The sequence below is a fragment of the Rhinoderma darwinii genome, chromosome 1 (assembly GCF_050947455.1).
Source record: "Rhinoderma darwinii isolate aRhiDar2 chromosome 1, aRhiDar2.hap1, whole genome shotgun sequence".
NCBI classification, from domain to species: Eukaryota; Metazoa; Chordata; class Amphibia; order Anura; family Rhinodermatidae; genus Rhinoderma; species Rhinoderma darwinii.
The window spans coordinates 357845623-357866978 of record NC_134687.1 but is presented as its reverse complement, the minus strand read 5'-3'; positions in this window follow the sequence as shown (position 1 = coordinate 357866978).

Sequence of the window (21356 nt, the reverse complement as noted above, 5' to 3'; positions counted from 1 at the left end):
CTCGAGGCAGTTATAAAAGTACTGATTAGAATTGAGTACTGTCATTGTGTTTTTAGCCTGAGGAAGAGACCGGTCCGGTCTCGAAACGCGTAGCTATTTGACTTGTTTTATAAAAACACTGAATAAACCTTTGAAGTTTACACCACTTGGTCACGGATTTCCCTGCTTTGATCATCCAACTGTGCAGAACGGAAGTGTAAGGATCATCTGAAGCACTCAACAGAGGAACAGTGCCAATAAGGGGGAATTTTCTTTACCCTTTGCCTCTTAACATATCGCCAACGGAACCCCTGTGGATCTCTGTACGAACCCCGGGCTGCAGTACCCTATATCATATAGGTGCATCAGGACATTGTGCTCCCAGCACAACGCCCCCAGGTGAGCGGAACTTGATCACCCCCAGCACCACTCCTCCAAAATTGTTTGGGATGATGCACTATGTGCGCCGTGTATTTTTTGTCTTCTCCTAAACACTTTTCCTTCACTTCTGAGGCCCATGTTTCAGACCATTAGCACACTAGGGCCACATGTGGGATATTTCTAAACGCTGCAGAATATGGGCAATAATTATTGAGTTGTGTTTTTCTGTTAACACTTGCTGTGTTTCAGAAAAAAAAAATTTAAATTACATTTCTGCGCAAAAAAAAAAAATTCAATTTGTACATTTCACCTCGACTTTGCTTAGTTTCCTGTGAAACGCATAAAGGGTTAAGAAACGTTCTAATTGCTGTTTTGAATACTTTGGGGGTGCAGTTTTTGGGGTGATTTTACCAAGATATAGGCCCCTCAAAGCTACTTCAGAACGGAACTGGACCCTATAAAAATTCGAAATTCTCTTGAAAATGTGAGAAATTTCTGCTAAAGTTCTAAGCCTTGTAACGTCCTAGAAAAATAAAAGGATGTTCAAAAAACGAAGCCAACATGTCACGATCTGTGGGTATGTGGACCCACTGGACCGTACCGCAGTAGCGGGATAGCAGCTGGCCAAACAGTGTACCAAGTCAATGTATATATAGTCCAAGCAGAAGGGTACCTGTAGTAGTTTAGGCAGTAGCAACATCTGGGCTCAGATGGGACCTTGGCAGCAGACACCAGGCGTGGTGTAACACAGCAGGCGTGACCGGGGGCACAACTTGACTCCAACTTTCTAAGGCACAGGAAGAAAGGTAGCACGGGATACAGGATACAGGTAACAGGTACGAGAACACTGGGAACAGGATAACACTAAGGGACCATTTGCAAGACTAACACGGGTAAACACAACAATGCTCAGGCAAAGAGTAAAGAAGCAGGGCCCTTCTTATAATCCAGGGTGATGATGGGCTAATAGATGATTATTTTCATCAAGATGATTATTTTTCCTATGGGATGTGAGCGCTGGTGTCTTCTAGGAAGGAGGTGTGGGCCAGCGCTCACAGATCCATGGCTGCGGCCATCGGTGGGGGTGAGTAATCCAGATGGTCCGCGGCCGTGGACGCTACGGCATCCCCCCTCTTACGCCCTCTCTTCTTGGGACCAGAAGGAGAGAGGAACTTTTTAATGAGGGTAGGAGCATTGTGGTTCTCTTCTGGCTCCTAGGACTTTTCCTCTGGACCAAACCCCTTCCAATCCACCAAATGAAAAGTTCTTCCTCCTACTTTTTTGAAGTCCAGGAATTCCTTAACCTCGAACACGGCATATGAACCACTGAAAGCCACTGCGGGACCACGAGTCTTATTATAGCGGTTCAGGACCACAGGCTGCAGGAGGGACACATGAAAGGAGTTGGGGATTCTGAGGGTAGGAGGCAGCCAAAGTTTATAGCAGACAGGGTTTATTTGTAATAGTATCTCAAGGGGTCCGAGGAACCTATTCCTAGAGGACAGTCAGACTTTGGTACCCGGCAGATACTGTGGCGGCTCTCTTCTCCTAGTATTCATCTTTCACTTCATGCGATCGACTGCCTACAGAATAAAGGTCCGAGTTTGCTGCCAGACCTGTAGAAAGTCTCCAAATGCAGTCAGCTGCGGCTACCTGGGATGTAGCCAGAACAGGAAGAGGTATTCGTGGATGTTGGCCGTACACAATATAGAATGGTGTAGAAGCAGTGGACTCACTTGTGTGGTTGTTGTATGAGAACTCGGCCCATGGAAGAAGCTGTACCCAGTCATCATGCTGCGTGGAGATGAAGTGTCAAAGATAATTCTCCATGATTTGGTTAATCCACTTGACTTGGCCATTGTAAGCTGTAGGAAGAAAAAAGAAAATTGCACGGCGCCACATAGTGCAGATAAAACAGAGAAAAAAAGGTAAAAAGGTAGCAACATTAATGTGCTCACCTATAGTAGTTGTGTTAATTCAGACACCACACTGATGTATGCAGGGTTATTACGATAATACCGTATGCTGCTGCCAAGGTCTGTTCCAGTAACATGAAATGTTATAGAAGTGGTTAGGAGAGAAATTCAGAGGAGAAAAAGAGGACCAAGGTGTGGCACTGCTATACTTAAAGGCAATTAAAGTTAGTAATAGGGTATTTATTAATAAAAGGCTACACTTTTTGACATTGTACCAATGTCTTCATTAGGCCATACCACCATTTGGAGTGGCCTGATGAAGACGTTCGTACAACGTTGCAACGCTTAGCCTTTTATTAATACATACCCTATTACTAACTTTAATTGCCGTTGTACATTAAGTATAGGAGCGCCACACCTTGGTCCCCTTTTTCTACTCTGACTTGGCCATTGGACTGGGGATGGTAGGCTGAAGAAAAGTCCAACTTCACGTCTAGGAGTTTACAGAGGGCTCTCCAGAATTTCGAAGTAAACTGAACCCCCCAATCAGACACGATATGAAGAGGCAAGCCATGTAAGCAGAAGATGTTTTTTGGATGAAGAGGTTAGCCAGTTGTGAAGCAGAAGGTAGGCCGGTCAGCGGAACAAAATGAGCCATCTTAGAGAACCGGTCCACCACAACCCAGAACGTATTGCATCCTGCAGATGAAGGGAGATCTGTGACAAAGTCTATTGCTATATGCTGCCAGGGAGCATTGGGCACAGGCAGAGGTTGGAGCACACGGCGGGCTTGGAGTGAGCAAATTTGTTGGAAGTACACACAGTGCAGGACGAGACAAAGTCCACAATATCTTTGGGCAGCGTGGGCCGCCAGAAATGACGTGCAATCATATCTCAGGTTCTCACATTTTTGTCTGCAGGACTGCAGTGGAGCACAAACTGGAACCGGGTGAAGAACAGTGACCACCTGGCTTGATGGGGGTTCAGCCGTTGGGCCGACTGGAGATAGGTGAGGTTCTTGTGGCCGGTATATGTCAGAATAGGGTGAGCTGCGCCCTCTAGTAGATGTCTCCACTCCTCCAGAGCCAATTTGATGGCCAGTAACTCCCGATCCCCAATAGAGTAATTCCGCTCTGCGGGAGAAAAAAAGTCTAGAACAATAGCCACATACCACTGCCTTCCCTTAGGAAACTTTCTGGAACAAAAGTGCACCTGCACCAATAGAGGAGGCGTCCACCGAAAACTGTCGAGGTACGTCAGGATGATGGAGGGTCAAGGCTGACGTGAAGGCACTCAAGGCTATTGAATGCAGATTTTGCCTCTGGAGTCAACACCTTGGCGTTCATACCTTTTTTGGTGAGGTTACAGATGGGAGCCATTAGTGAAGAGAAGTTTGGGATAAACTGCCAGTAGAAGTTGGCGAATCCGAAGAAACAATGTATGTTCCTCAGGCCTTGAGGACGTAGCCATTCCAAGACGGACTTTACCTTTTCAGGATCCATCTTGAGGCCTTGATCTGAGATGATGTAGCCCAGAAAGGGTAGAGAATTCTTCTCAAAAAGGCATCTCTCCAGCTTGACATACAGACGATTCTCCCTTAAACGCAGCAGAACCTGACGAACATGCCTCCGATGAGTCGTCAGATCTGGAGAGAAAATCAGAATATCATCGATATAGACCACAACACAGACATAGAGAAGATCTCGGAAGATATCATTGACAAATTCCTGGAAGACCGCGAGAGCGTTACACAGACTGAAGGGCATTACCAGGTATTCGTAGTGCCCGTCTCGAGTGTTAAACGCCGTCTTCCACTTGTTACCTTAATGGATTCGGATCAAATTGTAAGCCCCACGTGAGTCTAATTTAGAAAAGGCCTCATTGTTCCAGGACCGATCTGCTGCCAGGGTGCGCCACTGAATGGCATACTCGTGCATGGAGGTGTCCCCCTGTCGAAGGATCAGAAGAGATGCTGCTGCTGAGGCGACTCGTCCAGGTTCCGAAAAGTCTGTAGGAAACACTGGAAGTCACGGGTCTCTGGTCCCTGATGTTCCCAGATAGGATTTGCCCATGCTAGGGCTTTGCCAGTAAGGAGTGAGAATATAAATGTGATCCTTGCGCCATCAGAAGAAAATGCTCTGGCATGTAGACTGAAGTGGATCTGCCACTGGTTCAGAAACCCTGCAGGTCCTCCCGTCTCCATTGTAGCAATGAGGTAGTGGCAGCGAGAATCGGGAGTCAGCACTGGTACTGACAGGAGGTGTATCAGGAGGAAAAGACGGAGCAACAGGAACGGGTGCTGTGATGACTGAAGCTTGTGCATCCAGCCGATGTGTAATGGTGTTCACTGCCTGGAGAAGTTCGTCCTGTCGTAATTGACAGACTAGCATATCCGCCTGCATGACTTGTGATGTCATCAAGGTCTTGGGTTGACCAGCAGGGTCCATGGCCTGAGCGTACTGTCACGATCTGTGGGTATGTGGACGCACTGGGCTATACCACCGTAGTGGGATAGCAGCTGGCCAAACAGTGTACCAAGTCAATGTATATATAGTCCAAGCACAAGGTAACGTGTAGTAGTTTAGACAGTAGCAACGGCTAGGCTCAGATGGGACCTTGGCAGCAGACACCAGGTGTGGTGCAACACAGCAGGCGTGACCAGTGACACAACACAACTTCAACTTTCTAAGGTACAGGAACAAAGGTAGCAAGGGATACAGGATACAGTTAGCAGGTACAGGAACACTGGGAACAGGATAACACTAAGGGACCATTTGCAAGACTAAGATGGGTAAACACAACAACGCTCAGGCAGGGGCAGGGCCCTTCTTATAGTCCAGGGTGATCATGGGCTAATAGATTATTATTTTCATGTGCGCATGCTGACCCTTTAAGGCCGAGCACGAGCGTGTGCACGCACCATACGGGACCAACACATGTTTTAGACGTTTTCCACCGTGGCGATTGCGGCCAAAAATCTGCACCACAATTTAGTGTGGTTTTTCAGCCGGATTTCCCTGCGGGTTCTAGGTCGGATATGCTGCATACTTCAACGCAGCGTATCCGACCTGTGTGAGCATATGCAAAGTATTTTGTCCACATTTGGCCATCATGCAGTATGTGAAATATAAGTTGCCTGTTAATTTTTGAATGGCATGTCAAGTAAAACTTGATGGATTAAGTCTAGGGCTACACAGCATCTTTGGCAGAGACAGTGTTGGCACAGCCAAAGATCGTTGTGTTGCCCTGTCTGCATCGCAGGCAATGAAAGTCAATGTGGCCACGTTGTGACTTGCGGGTCACAACGCGGCCACAATGACTTTCATTGCCTGCAATGCAGGCAGTGCGACACAATGATCTTTGGCCGTGTAACGCGTGTAGCCCTAGACTTCAATCAATATAAACCTTCTAGCTGAATAAATAAATAGTAAGTAGATAAACAATAGTGTTTTAATTTCCCTCTCGTGAATAACTTATTTTAGTTGACACTAAAGAAATCCTAAAGTAAAATGAATTTTCCTGCATTTTTCTTCAGGTTTCTGTCTTTGAAGTACAGAGAGAGTGTTCTTTCAACAATGAGCTCAGTAGAGTTTCTTTCATATCCAGACAGGTGAAGCTTAACTAGTGAAGTGAATTATATACCATTGAAAGTATGAATAAAAAAATAAACAGATTTTTTTGACGGAACACATTCGGAATAGAAAATTATGCTCGCAACTGTGATATTTTATAGATTGCTGGGAATTGCTTAAGCCTTTTTTTTACATTTGCATTTAAAAAGAAAATTGAAATAAGAGAATTTGAGAAAATAGAAAGTTAATTTCAATACACAGTAGAAAAAGAGGAGATGTATGAAAGATATTTTTAACTTTGATTTATGTTCCTGGCAAGCCGCCACAGATTAAATAGGACATCTGGATAAAAACTGAGAGAGCTCAAGTGTCCTGGTTTTTATTCTTCATTTTAAAGTGGTAAGAACAGCATTTTTCTTTTATTTTCAAGTATTGTCACAGAGGAGCGGAAAAGTTAAGCAAAGCACACAATAGTCATTCACTCCTTTGTTTTTGGTCATTAGTGTAATTAAATAAATGGAAAAACATATCATGTCCTTATTTCTAGTGAAAACAGAGGACTTGACAAGGAACACAAATAGAAAATAATGGACAATTTCTATGTGGATTATATTTTGGTGACACTGTTCACTGAGTCCTCTTATTACTTCACTGAATAGGAAAAAAATTAATTTAGGAAATTCCGTGGCAAATAATTGTGGTAACCAAAAAAGGGGTAATTCTGAAATTCAAGAAATTCTGTAAACCTTTTAAGTGCCAAGCCTATTTTGGCATTAAAATGGTTGGCAACTTTATATGTACTACTGTTAAATGCTTGGTAGGCAGGAATATAGACAACTTACTAATATACATTCTTTAGAAGTTCTGCCTTGTTTCCTTTGTCCGGAAAGCTACGCCCCCTGGTTAACCCCTTCCTGACATCCACCGTATATATACGGTGCACGCCGGGTGGTGGAATATGGAGCGGGCTCACAGGCTGAGACCGCTCCATAGAGCGAGTGTGTCGGCTGTGTGTTACAGCCGACACTTCCGGGTAACAAGTGGGACCCCGTTCGAGCGCGATCTCGCTTGTTTAACCTGTTAAATGCCGCATTCAATAGCGATCGCGGCATTTAAATTACTAAAAACAGGGTGGCGACCCCTCCCGTTTAGTCAGATGCTGAGGATAAAAAGAATAGTTGATGAGGAGTCTAAAATGGTTGATCGGCTTAACGAGATGGGAGAGAAATTTTGATTTAGGGGTTACCCTGATAAACTGATCAAGTCCCATATTGTCTGAGTAAGGAACAGTGATGACCGCGTTGGGCATACCATAGGTTCCAAAAGAGAAAAACGTGTTCCTTGTGTTACCACCTATGATGCACACAGTCCTAAAGTTATGCAGATAGTCCGCAGGCATTGGCCCATGTTGGGTAATTTTTATGATATTCCTTCATTTAAAAACCCCCCTTGTTATCATACAGGAGATCATCCAATTTGAAAGATAGCTTGGTAAAGACTGATATAGGTCCGAAAAATAGTGGTAATTTAGGGAGGCAGAATTGTATTTCCAGGAGTGGTTGTCACCTGTGCTTGAATTGTGCTAATTGTGGTTTAATGTGCAAGGGAAATTCTTTTACACATCCAACAACTGGTAGGAACTATAGAATTAGACACTATCTGACTTGTAGATTGGATTTTGTTGTTTATATCTAGAGATGAGCGAACCGGGACAACCGAAACCGGTTTCGGTCCGAACTTCGGGAAAAGTTCGGTTCGCAGCAAATCCGAACTTCACCGGATTCGGCCGAACCCGTTTTGACCCGGCTACATTTTGGCGCCTGCCACATGTTACATCTAAAATGGAGGATTTCACAAGATCACCTGACATCAGGCTACCCCATAATGCAAACGGCTCTCCCAGCCAATCGGGAGGCAGCATAGGGGCGGGCTCAAGCCTGCAATAAAAGTCTATGTACGGAGCTCAGCGGCCATCCACTACTCACTACTCAGGCAGTGTGTGAATACGCTTTTATAAGGGGCTCATCCCCGTTGCATCCAACTTGCAATACAGGCAGGCTTTGTAGTACTACAACGCCCAGCATTCCCTGAGTCAGTGCACAGTGGCTGATAGAAATTCTCATTCATTGCCATTTGCCAAGCCAGTGTCAGTGTGTGAATACGCTTTTAGAAGGGGCTCATCCCCGGCCGTTAACATAACAAACAAATAACAATCCAACTTGCAATACAGGCAGCCTTTGTAGTAGACGTAGTACTACAACGCCCAGCATTCCCTGAGTGCACTGCGGCGTGGCTGATAGAAATTCTCATTCATTGCCATTTGCCAAGCCAGTGTCAGTGTGAATACGCTTTTAGAAGGGGCTCATCCCCGGCCGTTAACATAACAAACAAATAACAATCCAACTTGCAATACAGGCAGCCTTTATAGTAGTAGTAGTAGTAGTACTACAAGGCCCAGCATTCCCTGAGTGCACTGCAGCATGGCTGATAGAAATTCTCATTCATTGCCATTTGCCAAGCCCGTGTCAGTGTGTAAATACGCTTTTAGAAGGGGCTCATCCCCGGCCGTTAACATAACAAACAAATAACCATCCAACTTGCAATACAGGCAGCCTTTGTAGTAGTAGTACTACAAGGCCCAGCATTCCCTGAGAGCACCGCGGCGTGGCTGATAGAAATTCTCATTCATTGCCATTTGCCAAGCCAGTGTCAGTGTGAATACGCTTTTAGAAGGGGCTCATGCCCGGCCGTTAACATAACAAACAAATAACAATCCAACTTGAAATACAGGCAGCCTTTGTAGTAGTAGTAGTACTACAAGGCCCAGCATTCCCTGAGTGCACTGCAGCGTAGCTGATAGAAATTCTCATTCATTGCCATTTGCTAAGCCAGTGTCAGTGTGTGAATACGCTTTTAGAAGGGGCTCATCCCCGGCCGTTAACATAACAAACAAATAACAATACAACTTGCAATACAGGCAGCCTTTGTAGTAGTAGTAGTACTACAAGGCCCAGCATTCCCTGAGTGCACTGCACCGTGGCTGATAGAAATTCTCATTCATTGCCATTTGCCAAGCCAGTGTCAGTGTGTGAATACGCTTTTAGAAGGGGCTCATCCCCGGCCGTTAACATAACAAACAAATAACAATCCAACTTGCAATACAGGCAGCCTTTGTAGTAGACGTAGTACTATAAGGCCCAGCATTCCCTGAGTGCACCGCAGCGTGGCTGATAGAAATTATCATTCATTGCCATTTGCCAAGCCAGTGTCAGTGTGAATACGCTTTTAGAAGGGGCTCATCCCCCGGGTTTTGATTCAACTTGCTGCACTCCAGCAGTGAAATGTCTGGTAAAAAAAAGGTTGTGAAAGGATGGGGTAGAGGAAAAAACACCCATGCCGTCTCCTCTTCCAGTCCAAATGTTGGATCTGTTGGTGCCAGACCCAGTACCAGCATTTGTGGCACAAGACATGTGCCCAGTTCCACTAGTCGCAGCAGCCATGTGTCTGCTGGTAGTAGTAGCAGTATCAGCAAGCCAGACTTGTCCATCTCCTCCGGTGGGCGGGTTACTTTAGACAATACGGCCATTGTGGACTGGTTGGCTGGCTCGCGGTCATCTCAGCAGGAAGACTCTGACGATCTGGCTTCACTTTTCGTTGGATTCCAGATCCTCTACAGTTCCTTGGCACAGTGACAGTAGTAATATAGGTATTTCTAGCGTTTCCATTCCATCATCTATGTCTTCGCTCCCCCTTCCTAGCGGGAAGCCATCTTTCCTGAGAGTCCTAAGAGACATCTACTCGGGTGCGAAGGAAGATACTGAACAACATAGTGATGATGATGATTTGTTTTCCGCGAGTCAGCCAACGGAGTGTGTTGCGGCGGTGGTGGAGGTGGAAGCGGTGTCCGAGACGCATAGCTGCGGTAGTGGGGGTGTTGGTGGTGGTAGCCGTGGTGGCAGACGCAGTAATGAGGGGGGGCATGGATGAGGAAGGCTATGATGATGATGTTGTTTTAGACAGGACGTGGGAACCAGGTGACGAGGTGATGACGGCGTCAGAGGAGGAGGGTAGTAGTGGCGGCACTGGCCGTGATAAACAGCCAAGCCGAGGTAGGGGCAGAAGTCAATCTGCCAAACGTTGCAGTGGTACGGTCAGCTCAGGAGCCGGTGATGGCGACACTGATGCTGGTGTAGGCTCCCGAAAAAAGCCTGCCAGACAAGGGGCAAGCTCGGGTGGTGGTGGTGGTGGTGGTGGTGGACGTGGTACTACCTCTTTACGGTACTCTGCCGTTTGGCAATTTTTCTGTACCTTCCCGGAGGACAAAAACATGGCACAGTGACGTATCTGCAAGCAGAAAGTAAGGCGTGGGCAGGGCAGCAATGTAGGAACTACCGCTCTACGTAAACACATGGAGCGGCATCACAAGGCAATGTGGGACAATCGACATGCCCCACCATCATCATGTACATCTAATGAAGACCCCTCTGCCGCTGCTGCTGCTCCGAGTCCCTGTCATCTAAGTAGTAGCCAGGCCTTATCCACCATGTCGTTGTCATCATCATCATCACTGTCATCTAGCGCTCCTCCTACGTCCCGTCAGTTATCCATTATGGAATCGTTGTCCAATAAGCAACAATATATACCCAGTCATCCACTTGTCGTGTGGCTTAATTCACACCTGGCTAAGTTGTTGGTGGTGCAGTCGCTGCCGTACCACCTGGTCGACTCCGCTGGCTTCAAGCAATTGATGGCGTGCGCTCAGCCTAGGTGGCGAATACCTAGCCGACATTACTTCTCCAAAACAGCTGTCCCTGCCTTGCACAAGCATGTGGAGGAAAAGGTGTGCCAGTCCTTGCAATTATCCGTGTGCAGCAGGGTACATGCCACCGTCGACACGTGGAGCAGCAACTATGGGCAGGGACAGTACATGTCTTTCACGGCCCACTGGGTCAATATTTTGCAGTCCGATGCACCACCGCAGCAATGCCAGGCATTACCACCTCCACGCTTGTATCTTTCTGGTTTAACTCCGGACACCAGGCGCCTACCATCTTCCTCCTCCTACTCCTCCTCCTCCACCTTACCTTCCTCCTTGGAGGTCTTCCCGTCCCCGACAGGACACAGCGTATCTTCCACTCCTCCTCCCTCCTCTTTTCATAGGTGCAAGGTGAAGCGCCACAACGCTGTCTTACACCTGCTGAGCCTGGGCGAGAAAAGCCACACAGGGCAGGAGCTGCTGCTGTGCATCAAGGAGGAAATTGCACACTGGCTGTCTCCTCTGAAACTCACACTGGGCAATGTTGTCTCTGATAACGGCAAGAACGTTGTGGCTGCACTGCGTCTAGGTCACCTGACACACGCTCCTTGCATGGCACATGTGATCAATCTGGTCATAACATGCTTCTTAAAGTCATATGTTGGTTTGAAGCGTGTGCTGGCCATGTCCAGGAGGGTTTGCGTTCGCTTTAGTCGTTCGTATGCATTTAAGCACGCCCTCCTGGACTTGCAGCGTCAAAACAATCTCCCAGAACACAGCCTGATTTGCGACGTTCCAACACGCTGGAATTCCACCCTGCACATGTTGGACCGTCTGTACGAACAGCGGAAAGCCGTGAATGATTTCCTGATGCAGCAGACGGGCAGCGTTTGGAGCCAGTGTAATTTCGAGCTCAGGCACTGGCAGCTGGTTAGAGACGCATGTCATGTTTTGAGGCCCTTTGAAGAGGCCACACGAGTTGTGAGCCGTGACGCTAGCGGAATGAACGATGTTATGCCGCTGATATTCATTATGGAGCAAACGCTCACAGCGATGATTCAGCAAAGGATGGAGGAAGGATCACATCTGGCTATGGATGTTGAGGAGGAGGAGGATGAGGATGAGGAAACAGGACCTGAAGAGGAGCTGGATTTGGAGATGGAATCACAGGAACGGATAGGGGACGAGGCAGCCGCACAACATGACAGTGATGGTGGTGATGACGAGTCTGACGACGACCTTGATGATGGACAACCATGGCAGTATGAACAGTGGGGAGATGGAACCAACCGGGCCCTCTGAAATGCTGGCCAGGATGGCGAGCTGTATGCTTCGTTACTTGCGCGCTGACTGTCGTATTGTTAGCATGAAGCAAAGAGATGAGTACTGGATAGCCACACTTTTAGACCCTCGGTATAAAGCCAGAATGGGGGAGTTTTTTGCGCCTTCCGAGAGGGAGGCAAAATTGGCTTATTATCGAGAGAAGCTATGCAGCCAGCTTGTCACGGCTTTCAAACGGCAAACACCTGCTGCAAGCATGTCTGACCGGGGGGCCACTCTCCGCTCCCCACTGTCTCATCGTTCCACCGCCTCTGGCAGAGCTACCTCTGCAATAGGCGGCAGCAGCGGTGGCAGCAGCAGCAGCCAATTCAGTTTGGAAAATATGATCACAACACTTTTACACCCAATACCCCGACCTGACACACATCGTAGTCACCAAAGGGATGTTCACCATCACCAGGTGCAGCACCTAAACAACCAGGTTCACTCGTACCTGGACTGTGCCCTTTCTCCGTCAGAAATGCTGATCCCAGACCCCATGGACTTCTGGGTCAGCAGATTGGATCATTGGCAAAAACTGGCCCAGTTTGCCATGGGTGTACTGTCTTGTCCACCCTTCAGTGTAGCGTCAGAGAGGGTATTCAGCGCGGCAGGGGGCTTCGTCACCCCTAAGCGAACAAGATTGCCCGCCAACAGCTTGGAAAATCTCACGTTTCTGAAAATTAATCAAGCGTAGATCGGTGAGGATTTTAAAACCCCTGTGCCTGATGCCACTGATTAGATCTGATATTGCTGCTGCTGCTGCTGCCGCTGCCGCTTGCTACTACGGGATTCTGTCCTGTCCACTCTTTTTTTAATGTGCCGCTGTTGGTGCTGCTACTACTTCTACCACCAATCCACCCCCAGTGCCGTCTGCTACAAGCAGGCCTGCCCCACCACAGGGCTTTGTCCCTTGACTGTCGTCCAGTCTCTTTTTTTAATGTGCTGCTACTACTACTACTACCACCCTTGCTGTCTGTGTTGGCTACCTCTACTACCACCAATACACCTCCACTGCTGTCTGCTACAAGCAGGCCTGCCCCACCACACGGCTTTGTCCTGTGACTGTCCAGTCTCTTTTTTTAATGTTCTGCTACTACTACTACTACTACTACTACCACCCTTGCTGTCTGTGTTGGCTACTTCTACTACCAGCAATACATCACCACTGCTGTCTGCTACAAGCAGGCCTGCCCCACCACAGGGCTTTGTCCTGTGACTGTCCAGTCTCTTTTTTTAATGTGCTGCTACTACTACTACCACCCTTGCTGTCTGTGTTGGCTACCTCTACTACCACAAATACACCTCCACTGCCGTCTGCTACAAGCAGGCCTGCCCCACCACAGGGCTTTGTCCTGTGACTGTCCAGTCTATTTTTTTAATGTGCTGCTACTACTACTACTACCACCCTTTCTGTCTGTGTTGGCTACCTCTACTACCACCAATATACCTCCACTGCCGTCTGCTACAAGCAGGCCTGCCCCACCACAGGGCTTTGTCCTGTGACTGTCCAGTCTCTTTTTTTAATGTGCTGCTGCTACTACTACTACCACCCTTGCTGTCTGTGTTGGCTACCTCTACTACCACCAATACACCTCCACTGCCGTCTGCTACAAGCAGGCCTGCCCCACCACAGGGCTTTGTCCTGTGACTGTCCAGTCTCTTTTTTTAATGTGCTGCTACTACTACTACCACCCTTGCTGTCTGTGTTGGCTACCTCTACTACCACCAATACACCTCCACTGCCGTCTGCTACAAGCAGGCCTGGAGGGTTTGTGAAAAGCCATTGCTTGTTGCTTTTACATCCATGTATGGATGAACCCCGGCCGGTATCTGCCAATAAAAAGGGTAAATTTTTGGAGGGCTTGTGAAAAGCCATTGCTTGTTGCTTTTACATCCATGTATGGATGAACCCCGGCAGGCATCTGCCAATAAAAAGGGTACATTTTTGGAGGGCTTGTGAAAAGCCATTGCTTGTTGCTTTTACATTACATCCATGTATGGATGAACCCCGGCTGGCATCTGCCAATAAAAAGGGTAAATATTTGGAGGGCTTGTGAAAAGCCATTGCTTGTTGCTTTTACATCCATGTATGGATGAACCCCGGCAGGCTTCTGCCACCATAAAGGGTAAATTTTTTGAGGGCTTGTCAAAAGCCATTGCTTTTTGCTTTTACATCCATGTATGGAAGAACCCCAGCAGGCATCTGCCAATAAAAAGGGTCAATCTTTGGAGGGCTTGTCAAAAGCCATTGCTTGTTGCTTTTACATCCATATATGGATGAAGCCCGGCAGGCATCTGCCACCATAAAGGGTAAATTTTTTGAGGGCTTGTCAAAAGCCATTGCTTCTTCTTTTACCATCTTATATGTATGAACCCTGGCAGGCATCAGCCGCCTAAAATGGTTAATTTTTGTACCTTTTTTAACAATGCATTAAGCATACAACATGCACAAGTGCAGTGGTTTCTGTTAGTTATCACCGTGTCCCATCCGTTTTCATTAAAGACAGCTGTCTTAAATGGTCACCTGTATAAAAGACTCCTGTCCACAGACTCAATTAATCAGTCTGACTCTAACCTCTAGAACATGGGTAAGACCAAAGAGCTTTCTAAGGATGTCAGGGACAAGGTCATAGACCTGCACAAGGCTGGAATGGGCTACAAAACCATAAGTAAGACGCTGGGTGAGAAGGAGACAACTGTATGTGCAATAGTAAGAAAATGGAAGACATACAAAATGACTGTCAATCGACATCGATCTGGGGCTCCATGAAAAATCTCACCTCGTGGGGGATCCTTGATCCTGAGGAAGGTGAGAGCTCAGCCGAAAACTACATGGGGGGAACTTGTTAATGATCTCAAGGCAGCTGGGACTACAGTCACTAAGAAAACCATTGGTAACACATTATGCCGTAATGGATTAAAATCCTGCAGTGCCCGCAAGGTCCCCCTGCTCAAGAAGGCACATGTACAGGCTCGTCTGAAGTATGCAAATGAACATCTGGATGATTCTGAGAGTGATTGGGAGAAGGTGCTGTGGTCAGATGAGACTAAAATTGAGCTCTTTGGCATTAACTCAACTCGCCGTGTTTGGAGGAAGAGAAATGCTGCCTATGACCCAAAGAACACCGTCCCCACTGTCAAGCATGGAGGGGGAAACATTATGGTTTGGGGGTGTTTCTCTGCTAAGGGCACAGGACTACTTCACCACATCAATGGGAGAATGGATGGAGCCATGTACTGTCAAATCCTGAGTGACAACCTCCTTCCCTCCACCAGGACATTAAAAATGGCTTGTGGCTGGGTCTTCCAGCACGACAATGACCCGAAACATACAGCCAAGGCAACAAAGGAGTGGCTCAAAAAGAAGCACATTAAGGTCATGGAGTGGCCTAGCCAGTCTCCAGACCTTAATCCCATCGAAAACTTATGGAGGGAGCTGAAGATCCGAGTTGCCAAGCGACAGCCTCGAAATTTTAATGATTTACAGATGATCTGCAAAGAGGAGTGGGCCAAAATTCCATCTAACATGTGTGCAAACCTCATCATCAACTACAAAAAACGTCTGACTGCTGTGCTTGCCAACAAGGGTTTTGCCACCAAGTATTAAGTCTTGTTTGCCAAAGGGATCAAATACTTATTTCTCTGTGCACAATGCAAATAAATATATATAATTTTGACTATGTGATTTTCTTTTTTTTTTTTTTTATATAATCTATCTCTCACTGGTAAAATTAACCTAGCCTAAAAATTCTAGACTGTTCATGTCTTTGACAGTGGGCAAACTTACAAAATCAGCAAGGGATAAAATACTTATTTCCTACACTGTATATCCTATCCTCCAATCCTCTGAATAAACTCGTACACAGTGCCCCAGATGGTAATAATGATCCCTTAGTGTTCGAAACTAAAAAAGTGCCCCATCAGTAATCGTGTCCTCTTTGTGCCCACACACAGTAATAATGACCCCTTTGTGCCCCCTGTAGATAGTGCCACAGTGTCCCCTGTAGATAGTTCCACACACAGCCCACTGTAGATAGTGCCAAACACACAGCCCCCTGTAGATAGTGCCACACAAACAGCCCCTTGTAGATAGTGCCACACACACACAGGCTCCCTTGTAGACAGTGCCACACACCCCCTCTTGTAGATAGTGCCACACAGCCCACAGAGCGGAGAGTGTTAGCCTACCACTACCGCTCTGCCTGACGTCACTCACAAAATCAGATTTATTAGCAGAAGGAGACAGAGGGCGGATGGAGCCAACGGAATGACGTGGCGGCTGCCTGTGTGAGGTCGGTGCCGGCCCGGGAGTGGACCAGTCCAGTCACCTGACCTCACGTCAGTGACATGGGGTCAGGTGAATAGACTTGTCCACTCCCGGCACCGACCTCACTCAGACCTTCATTCACTTGGCCACGGCCTTGGGAGATAGAGAATAAATCCCGGAGAGTGTTTTGTCTGCCGGACACTACGGACAGCAGAAAAAAACACACGTTTTTTGCGGACTGTCCGTAAATTTACGGATGGTTAGCAACCCTGTATGCGTGACATTCACCAAATATTTGACATTACAAGCAGCTTTCCTGGATTATAGGACATTTACAAACGCTGCCAACAGAAATAAAAAAATCACCTAATACTATATACTGAAGCAGTTACGACAATATAATGTCTAAGTCTGTTCAAACTTTCTTAACATGCAGTACTGGGACAGAATAATTTGAACATGATAAAAAAAAATCTTTATTAATTCAGGATTTAGTTTGGATTTTTGGTTTGAAATGTCAAGAAAATATCACAAAGTGGACTTTATCTCAACTTGACAAAGACTTAGAACCAATTACCATTTGCCTTTGAAAGCCTGCTATATAATTGTATTATGTTACTGAATGTCTCCATCAAACATAATAGAAGAACAAGAATCTTTACTTTGAAATAATCCTGAAAACTAAATGTATATATAGTTTCCTCTCAGTCAAGTCACTGCTACCACCATACAGTAGCTTTTCATGTTATTGTTGCTACTTTTTAAATTGTACTGATCGTATATCTTTGAATCATATTAGTCATCTTTGTTATTTAATACCTATAGATATTCTTTTTAAAATTGTTTTCAATATTTTTTTTCACCCAATATGTGATTTTTAAACATATTTGTTGTGGACAAACAAAACCAACTCAACTATTTAAATTCAAACCTAGGCACCAAGGTGGTAACTGATGAAGCAGAGAAAATATGAATTTGTCTTATTAGCGTGAATTATCCACAATACTTCCATGTACCAAGGCAATTGTGAGATCATAATAAATTGTTTACACTGTACATAAAATCTCTATTTTTTATGTTACTCAAATTACTAGGGCTATGTGCACATCAAAAACGTGTCCATAGGGTTCCATTAGCCCAACAGAGGCGTGGTCTTTTTTTAACACGGGACCCATGGGTGACTTATGCCACTGTAGGGCAGACGTCACAGGTATATGTTTAAAGTATATATCATAGGCTTTTCAAAAGCCTTTCATCATGTATACGTTTAATGGAAACCACTGTAGTCTTTGGACGACATATACGTTAAACGGATGCCTAATAATGGCATCTGTTGCCCATAAACTACGATAGTATCCATTTAATGTTTACGTCATGAACAGGGTCATGAGAGGTCATGACCTATACATTTAACATATACTAAAAGGGTATGTGCACACGATAACGACAATTACAGATGAAATTACAGAGCTGTTTTCAGGAGAAAACAGCTCCTGCATTTCAGATGTAATTGCTCGTACTCGCGTTTTGCGAGGCGTCAATTATGGCCGTAATTTGGAGCTGTTCTTCATTGTAGTCAATGAAAAACGGCTCAAATTACGTCCCAAGAAGTGTCCTGCACTTCTTTGACGACGCTGTTATTTTACGCGCCGTCTTTTGACAGCGACACGTAAAATTACAGGTCGTCGGCACAGTACTTCGGCAAACCCATTGAAATGAATGGGCAGATGTTTGCCGACGTATTTGAGCCGTGTTTTCAGGCATTATTTGAGGCGTAAAACGCCTCGTTTACGCCTGAGAATAGGTCGTGTGAACCCAGCCTTATACACTATGGTAACTGATGCCACTGTTAGGGCATGCTCAGACGTGGCGGAAAGTAACAGTGCGGAAACTAGAATGCAAAGGCAGGAATCTGCGACAAGATCGCTGCAAAAGCCGCCACATCTGAACAAACTGTAAAATATGCCAAGTTTGTTGCAGATTCGTTGCGCAATTGCCCTGAATTTGTGGCAAAATCTGCAGTGGTAAATTTCCACCACATCTGAACATGCCTTAGGGTGCAGTCACACGCGACAGATTTTGACATTTCTAGGATATACCTATTCATTGAAGACATGGGGCAGACCTGTTACTCAAGTTACATCTGGGTGTGTTTACTACTTTTACTAGCTGGGCGTTGTGACGAGAAGTATCATCCACTTGTCTTCGCAACGCCCAGCTTCTGGCAGTGCAGACACACAGCGTGTTTTCGAGAGATCACGCTGTGACGCCACTCACTTCCTGCCCCAGGTCCTGCATCGTGTCGGACGAGCGAGGACACATCAGCACCAGAGGCTACAGTTGATTCTGCAGCAGCATCAGCGTTTGCAGGTAAGTAGCTACATCGACTTACCTGCAAACGCCGATGCTGCTGCAGAATCAACTGTAGCCTCTGGTGCCGATGTGTCCTCGCTCATCCGACACGATGCAGGACCTGGGGCAGGAAGTGAGTGACGTCACAGCGTGATCTCTCGAGAACACGCTGTGTGTCTGCACTGTCAGAAGCTGGACGTTGCGAAGACAAGTGGATGATACTTCTCGTCACAACGCCCAGCTAGTAAAAGTAGTAAACACACCCAGATGTAACACACATAATACACGCCCAGTTGTACTTTAACTGTAAACACGCCCAGTTGTACTTTAGAAAGCCTCATTTACATAAATATAAAAATGGTCATAACTTGGCCAAAAATGCTTGTTTTAAAAAAACAAAAAAACGTTACTCTTATCTCCATTGCAGCGCCGATCTGCTGCAATAGGAGATAGGGGTTGCAAAATCTGGTGACAGAGCCTCTTTAAGGTAATTATTTGAATTTAGACTTATCATCTTTTGTCTTTTACTTACCTTTGGTAAAACCTTTCAGAACTGTACAGTTCCACTTCAAAGTATACCTGTCATTAAATTTGTATTTATTACATTACTTTATTTATTGCATTATTACATGCAAATATACATAACCTTTATTATATGTTATATGTGGAAAGTGTCATCTTCCTCCCCTTCATGCAGCCTGTAGTTCACATTTCACTTCCTGCAGGCTCTCTGTCGATCTTGAGAAACCTTCTCAGTCAGTAAAAAGCTTGCCTTCTGTAACAGAAGATACATACTGTAGGAGAGGTGTTGTGCCCATGGTCACTGACCGGCGACACATCCTACTCACCGGCAGGACACTCTCATATTGCTGGTGTCTCCCTCCCGGAGACAAAAGCACATGCGGCTGCAGCTCCCCACTGATTCCTGGCCATAAAGGACCAGTGCGCACACCAGTGTAATTTTCCCTAACCAATCCCTATGCACCCTGGATTAACTCCTTAATGACCAAGCTTGTTTGGACCTTAATGACCAAGCGAGATTTGTCAAATCTGGTATGTCTCACTTATCAGAGAATAACTCTGCAATAGTTTTGCATATCCAAGTGATTCTGACATTGTTTTTTCGTCACATGTTGTACTTTATTTTAGTGGTAAAAGTAGACTGATGTTATTTGCGTAAATTAATTTAAAAATACAAAAATGTAAGAAACTTTGTAAAAATTATGATTTTTCCCTAATTTGAACTGCAATATATCACATATGTACATACATACATACTGTACAATTATTTTATTAAAAATATATTTCCATCTCTTTACTCTATTTTGGCAGCACTTTTGAAAAAAATTGGAGCAATTTAGAAGACTTACAAATTTAATAAGAATTTTATAAATTTTCAAGTACATTTTGTTTTCCTGCACCAAGCCAGGTTTTCAGAGGCTCATAGGTGTCAGAATGATGGAAACCCCCAGAAATGACCCCATTTTGAAAACAACAACCCTCCAGGTATTTATTAAGGGGTGTTTAAGTATTTTTGTAAGAATTCACGGAAAGCAGGCTTAAAAACATATAATTAATTTTTTTTTCATAAATGTGTCATTTTAAAGACCGATTTCTAAACACCCAAAAGTTTATCACCCTGTTTCTCCTTGTTTCAAAAATACCCCCATTGATGCCTCAATCTGCTTATTAGACGTGTGGCTGGGCCAAAAAAAGAGGGAGCACCCTTTGGCTTTCAGGGCGCAATTGAATACATTCTAGGTCCCATATCATGTATTTAGAGGCATTGAGCTGCCTGAATAAAAAAAAAAAAACATCAAGAAATGACCCCATTTTAGAAACTAGACTCTATAAAGGTATTCATCTAGTGGTGTAGTGAGCATGTTGACCAAACATTTTTTAAAGGAGGAAATAATGGGTATTATTTCACACACTATGGGTATATAATGTTTTCTTCAAATTCTTATTACATTTCCACATTAAATTGAGACATGTTGTAGAAGGTTATTTTGTTAGAAATATGCCACATTAATAAATTTGGGCAGCATACAAAAGAGAAATGAAGCCGTGTATTCATAACGGATGCATGTCGCTATAGACATATTTGCCTGTACTTATGACTATGTCTTGCTAAAGAAGCAGTTGTCATGGTGGACAGCATTCTGTTCTAATATAAAATCAGTTAGAGAGGAAAAAATAAACTGTACTGGAGTGACGGGCAATATCTTCAAATAAATGGAGGAAAATGTATCCAAATATGTAATGATGGGGGTAAGGAAACAGACAAGTGAGTCCTAATCTACCCGCCACTCAGTCCCTGCCTACTTGCAACAACCCGCCCTAGGCGACGGGGTAGAACTGGGCGACGGTCCCTACGCTCAATAAGTGCATGACAGACAAAGAGACAAGGGTACAGAGAAGCAAGGGAAAAGGGGCAGTTGCCCACGGCAACACCGTGAGCAACAAGAGAGGTGAACGAGCCGAGTCAAACCAGGAGTGTACGAAGTACCAAACGCAGAGCAGGAGAGTAGTGAACAAGCTGAGTCCGAGCAGGAGAGTAGTGAACAAGCCGAGTCAAACCAGGAGTGTACGAGGTACCAAACGCAGAGCAGGAGAGTAGTCAGTAAGCCAGGGTCGATATGAAGCAGGGTAAAAAAGTCAAAGAAGCTGCAGCAGGGCCAGGAAACGAAACAAGAAGAATCACAAGCAAGGAGGAACAGGAAAGGCAGGTATAAATAGACAGAGGGCGGGAACTAGCTCCGTCTGGCCAGGCTGTGATAGGCTCTCCCACTCCTAAGCCTGCCATCCAG